This window comes from Helianthus annuus, chromosome 2 (genome assembly GCF_002127325.2).
Source record: "Helianthus annuus cultivar XRQ/B chromosome 2, HanXRQr2.0-SUNRISE, whole genome shotgun sequence".
In the NCBI taxonomy this organism is placed as follows: domain Eukaryota; kingdom Viridiplantae; phylum Streptophyta; class Magnoliopsida; order Asterales; family Asteraceae; genus Helianthus; species Helianthus annuus.
In genome coordinates this window covers 16,357,878-16,364,586 of record NC_035434.2, presented here as the reverse complement: position 1 = coordinate 16,364,586, position 6,709 = coordinate 16,357,878, and the positions used below count along the sequence as shown (strand labels likewise).

At 34.8% G+C, this 6,709-nt stretch overlaps 1 long non-coding RNA gene across 1 annotated transcript; it reads left to right on the top strand.

Moving 5' to 3' along the window:
* The first annotated feature begins 2,397 nt into the window (after nucleotides 1-2,397).
* On the top strand, nucleotides 2,398-5,413 carry LOC110911668. Its single transcript, XR_002577248.2, has 3 exons — nucleotides 2,398-3,217; nucleotides 3,339-4,786; nucleotides 4,885-5,413. It is a non-coding gene; the product is annotated as an uncharacterized LOC110911668 (long non-coding RNA).
* Nucleotides 5,414-6,709: the final 1,296 nt, after the last annotated feature.

Genomic DNA, 6,709 nt, shown 5'->3' with positions numbered 1-6,709 from the left:
CTACATTAAAGAGATAATAGGCAAGGTTTTATTTAGAAGCTTAACACAGTATTCTATATTCTATTAACCATGGTTTTAAATAACCATTACTGGTTAATTTGTTAATTAATTATTTATGCAGGACCTTTATTAAAATCCTATATTATAATTAAACATAACATAATAGTTTAGTCACAAGGACAGTGTTAATTTATAACCAGGATTTTCACAGAATCGAGGTATTCGGGTCTGAATCACAGTTCATTACCCTTTTCTAGACAGTGAGTTGCAGACTTCTACTGTCTCTTAGTCTCAGAGGACATTAATTTATTACCCGTAGGCACTTCATCCCCAAGGGATGGTTATTTATTTTCAGGGAATTTTAAATTAACCCAATTTTTAAAGATGGCCTATGTGATTTATACTGCATCACAGTTTGCCCAATATGCTAACATACCTACAGATGTTAACATAAATTTGGAATCTTTTAGACAGGTTCTACCATCTTGGCCATGCCTGCGACGACACGTGGCTAGGTTTTACCCCTAATTACTTTAAAATTTAAAAGTAAACGATCTGTACAAAAAGAAAAGTCTAATTACTTTAAAATTTATGAGAAATGAAGAGCAACACAAGCCTTGTGTTTTCCTTCCTAAAACAAAACAATAAGAATTATAATAATAACACGTGGCAATTAATGACTTAAGAGAAACCCATGTGACCTAAGATGATTTTGATTTATTATAATTTATAAGCAATCTATTGATTACAATTTGCTACAACATTTTTATTAATCAGCTTTTTTAATGTTTGCCAAAAAATATATTCATAGTTTAAAAACTATTAACAAGAACACACACATAAGTAATTCAACTATCTCATTTTTATAACAATATTTCGTTTGTTTCCCAATGGTACAACATTGATTTTGATCGAACAACATCGGTAACGGTGTTACCGGTACTATCAAAACAGTAAATATTACTGATATTTGTTTTTATAATTTTCATTCAATATAAATACGTGTCGATTTTTTTCTCTTTTAATTGGTATACCGCGTGTCGATGCCATAAAGATACCATAATAAGCCAATTACTTATTATGATGGTAATCAGTACTAACATTTGTTATTTTGGTTTTCGGTCCATGTAAAACATGTATCAATATCTTTTGCGCATATCAGGGCTCTTTTTGTCGGTTTTCTCTTTTGATTCGTTTAACAAGTATCGATGCCATACAAATACCGGAAAAAGCCACTTACTTATTAAAAACTAAGTGAATGGTTCTTTTATCGAATTTTGATTTTAATTTTCAGTCTACCACTTATACTGTAAAATTATATAAACAATTAAGTATTTAACCTAATTAGTTTTCAACTTATTTAATTTTTCTCTGGTAACTTGCGTCCGTCAGTTAAAAAGAAAAACGAAATACGTCGTTGTCTTTAAATTTATTTTCTCGATAGTCTGGCACAAATTTTGTTGAAAACGGAGTTATGTTGAAATAGAATACTTTTTGGTATTGTATGCTATACGAGTCTTGGTAACGTGCCGGTACCTGACGAACCAAGCTGATTTTGACCGAACAACGTCGGTATCAATTTCGGTATTATCAGAACAAGTACCCATATTCGTTTTTTCTGGTTTTCGATCGATGTCAAACAAAGTGTCGATATCCTTTTGAGCATATCACGACATTATTATTTGAGTTTCTCTTTTTCGGTCGCCCTACCAAGTGTCATATCGTAATAAACAGGTTCCAATATCGACCAAAATCCCATAACTTACGGGATATCCCACAAGCTAGATTTCAAACGCGAAATGGGTTAAATGTGATATTAATTACAAGGTGTTTTGATTTGATGTAAACATGATTATAGTTATAATGCATACTATATCGTCAAAATAGGTAACATGTTGTTTCAAACTAAAAGGTGTTTGATTTGATGTAATTTTGATTATTTTGACTTTTAGTTGCAATAATCATTTTAATTTATTAAGGTAGTTTCCTTAAATAATTAAGGTTTACTTGATACAAAAATGAAATTCAAATAGGACTCGTTAAGGGTTAAAAAAGATGTAGAGTACATGCTTGTTTGAAACTAATGTGATTTTTGGCTTTAACCGGTATACCGTGTGTTGATGTCATACTGATAACGTGATAAGTCAATTACTTATAATGATAGCAATCGGTACTAATATTTGTTATTATAGTTTTTGATTGATATAAAACATGTGTCGATATCTTTTTTTGCATATCATGACCCTATTTTTTCGGTTTTCTATATTTTGATAAGTATACCACGTGTTGATGACGTGTCGATGACGTATTAACACAATCGTTATATGATAATAAGTAAAGTGAATGAACAGTAGAATGTGTGAGCATTTGGTCATTGGACCACACTTTTTATTCTCTTGAAGCCTACACGTGTCCCTTGGTAATTACGTGTGCTTGTCTGATCTTCCCAACTTCTCTTTCTAAAAGTCGGTCTCATCCATCCATCCATCCATAGGAGAAATCTTCTTTTGGGAGAAGATGATGATTTACTCATAGGATGAGATCGTTGAATGGAAGGTTCTACAAACTTTTCCCGGCAGATTTCTCCGACCGTTCCGGCGAGAGGCGGTGCTCTAATTGCAAACTCCGTTACAGCCATGCCGATACAGGGAAGTTGTTATCTGTTGACTCCTTTGTTGTTAAGTTGCAAGTGCCTTTGTGGTGGTATTATGCAATTTGATAATATGGTTTTTAGCGTTGATCTAATTTGGTTTCGTGAAAAGCTCCAACAGGCTATGATGATAGTGGTGAAATGTTGCTAGGCATGGCATAATCGAGGACGGCAGGTGTAATGTTTTTCACCTGCAACCCGTGTTGAAGCCATGATTATCAAACAACTAGATCTGAGCCTAATCTGCAAACATGGTTGCATAAATTCATAAAAGGGGATTGATTAGCTTTGTTCTGTATTTTGTGTGTTCTTTTTATTTATTTATTTATTTGTTCATATGGAATTGTGGTCGCTGTTTAAAAGCATTTACAACAATAATGATTTCAATATGTATGCTATACCATTATGTTTATGTTTCTTAAAGTTTATGAGTAAGTTCGATTCTTTAAAGGGGTTTGCTTGCTATTCTATTTGCAGCAAGCTAATATCTGGTCACGTGTTTGAGCTCGCCACCAAAACTACCGTAGACTAATCCCTCGCTCAAACACATCAATCTCTATTCTGCAGGTAAGGATAAAAATCTGAATTTTGAAGTTGAACCTGCGATTTGATTGTTTGATTCTGTTGTGAGTCTCTTTGATCAAGTTGATTTCATGATTAAATTTGTGTCTTTATTTGTTTCATGTAGTGCATTTTCAGCTAGGCTTTGACTTAAAAATTATGTTGATGTCTATGATTGGTAAATTAGAGCTTAAGTTGAGTATCTGTAATTTTCAATCATATTTCATATCTCAAATGTTGCCCACTCCCCGGAGACGTGTTGTTTTATTCCAACAATGAAAAAAATACATGTAACGGAGAGAAAGAGAAGGAGATGCGATATGCATCCAGTTTAGGGTTTCGGGTGACCCCCGACTTTGACTGGAGATGGTAATGGAGGGTTAAAGCCTTAGAGGTGGTATACAAAGTGTGTGTCAGCGATGGCGCAGCGGTTATCTAGGGGTCTGACCAAGGGGTTTACTAGAAGTGGAACCGGTTAGTACTAAGGTTTCCGTCAGCTTTGTGGCTTGAAGTAGTTTCGGGCATTCATGCTAACCATAAAAGGCCTTGGCAGTTCCCTCTTAAAAAACAGATTTTATGGGGTCCCGAAGGATATCGGGTCGGTTGAGAAAGATTTTACAGGTTTTAATTTATCCATTAAGAACAATCTGCTGAGGGTAGTGGGGAACCGGTACAAAATTAAATTTGGTTAAGACTATTGGCTAGAAGGTTGTCAACTCAGGAGCAGGCTTCCAGCTGTATTTAATTTAGTGGAAGATAAAGAAGCATGGGTGGCTCAATGTGGGTACCAGTTGGGAGGGGATCGAGATGATTTGGTTATGGGATTGGATTTCAGGTAAGTTAAGAATATCGAATGGAAGAAGTATAAGGATCTTATGGATTGTCTGAGCTCTCTGAAAATCAGCGAGTAATCAGATAAGTGGGTTTGGAAACCGAGTAAGGAAGAGTCCTTTTCAGTGGTGGGTGTTCGGGAGGATCTTAAAAAAGTTTACGCACCCAATTTGGGATATAGGATGGGATCGGTGGAACAGTTGGGCTCCAGCAGAGCTGAACTACTTTATGTGGAGAGCCTTCGACGAGAGATGCGGGATAGGGACTAAGACATGCGATCATCTCCTTTCTTCTTGCATCATTGCCCAGTCGATAAAAATCCTGATACCATCAAATCAGTTCTCAACTAAAGGTTTATGGGATCTCTTGGGGAAATGTAAGGGTTCCAAGTAGTGGAAGAAAGTGGTGGGCATTGTCTTTCTTCCCACATTCTGGGCTATATGGACGCACAGGAATGAGCTGCAATTTAATGGGAGAAACGAGTCGATTGCTAAGGCAGTGGATGCGATTAAGGAGATGTCTCTGGTTTGGGTTAGGTGTGGATCTAAATTAAAAGAGCTTGATTGGGGTAGGTGGCGTGAGTTCAATGTAAGGGACGCGACCCGTGTGTTTTGTTTTTTGGGTGCCAGTGTTGCTTACTGAATGTTGATATGTTCAAAAAAGAAACTAAGGTTTTGGTAGTTTTGTTATCGGCGGAAATCTCCAGATAGCCGATGCAGTAATCATTATTTCCGATATCTTTAGGTATGGATATCTATTTTCAAATATTTAAGCAATAAGCAGTTTATTAGTCAAACTAGAAGTAGGTTAACTTATCTCTTATCCATGGGTTCAATGTTCAGGGAACTTGCTGTCTGGAAGCACCAAGTGGAGTGACCACTATTGTGTGTAGCTTCTTACTAATACTTTAAAATGTAGAATCCTGCAAGAGAATAAATATTCACTTCGCTAACAATTATATGTTTCCCTAGAGAAGGAATTATAATTTAGTACGCATAAAGACACTTCCTCTAATTATATATAAAACTTACAGGTGTCTTGTGTTGGTGGTTTTGGTTCCAATTCCTACATGTACAAGATTAATGAAACTGCAAATATCTTGTACAGCTGAAAAAGGCTGGAGCTAAAATGACTTCATTAATTTTATATTTTTTGCATCAGTCAGTGAAGCAACAAGTGATAAAAGGCTCATGGAATATAACTTGAAACATAATATCTAAATGTGTAGTACATTTAAAAAAATTGCATCTAAATGTGTAGTTTATTTCAAATTTTACTTTTACTATTAGAAGATTTGTTTATATATTTGCTGTTGAGTGTGGTGTTATTTTTGCTGTTGAGTGTAGGATGGTGAATTACATTGTACAAAGATTTTACCTAGCTTATTGTTTATTTGTTGTTTTGTATATTAGTGTTCACATAATATTGGTAGCTTTTTACATGTGATACTTAGATTTTGATTTTTAATTTGAATTGTTTATGGTAATGTACAAGTAATCGAAGTTATCACACCCAGAACGATTCGATTTAGCGCGCCGCAACGCGCGCTGGATATAGAACTAGTTACTTATTACATACTAAGTGAATGGCTCTTTTATTGAATTTTGAGTTTTATTTTCAATTTTACCTCTTATACTATAAACCTAATTATTTTTCAATGAATTTGATCTTTCTTTGGTAACTTGCATTCGTTAGTTAAAAAACAAAACTAAATACGTAGTTTTCGTTAAATTTATTTTCAATTTTGTTTAAAACGGAGTTGCATTCGACGTAGAATATTTTTTGGTGTTGTATGTTATAAGTGTGCTGGTAATGTACTGGTACCATGACGAACCGAACTGATTTCGACCGAACAACATTAGTACCGATACTGGTATTATCGGAACCACTAACGTTATTCATTTTTATGGTTTTTGATCAATGGAATACTTATCCTTTTTGGGTATATCACAACATTATTTTTAAGGGTTTCTCTCTTTCAATCACTCTAGCAAGTGTTGGTACCGTAATAAATCGAATCAATACCGATCAATATCTGAAATGCATGGGATATCCTGCTAGTTGGATTTCAAATGCGAAATGGGCTCAATGTGATATTAATTAGATGGTGTTTTGATTGGATGTAAACATGATTATAAATATAATTCACTACTATTAAGGGCCCCCGCGTTGCGGGGCACCGGGGAGGTGGGGGATACACCGTGTCAAGTAGCACTGATGCTACACAACTACCAGCGATCAACAACACCAGAAAAGCTCGTTAAAATAAAATAAATAAAAAGAAAAAATAACACCGAACGAAAAGCATACGTAAAATCGTTGAACCACGTATGTCTGTTGCGACATGTTAATGCGAAAAAAATAAGACTGAAATGTAAAAATAGAAAAGAATAACTATGTCGATCTAATACCACGCGCGTTGCGACGAACCTGTCAAACAGGGAAAATATACGCGTTGTGAGGGTCCTGTCAAACAGGAAAAAATAGTCGAAAAAACTTTAAAACCCACACGTACGTTATGGCGTGTTTACTCGCAAAAGTATAACAAAACGTAAAACGAAAAAATTGAAAAAGATGAAAAATACATGGATCAAAGTTGAAAATAAAAATGTGTTTGGGTTAAATTGCAAAAGATGAAAACTTTTGGGTTAAAAGTAAAAAAAAACA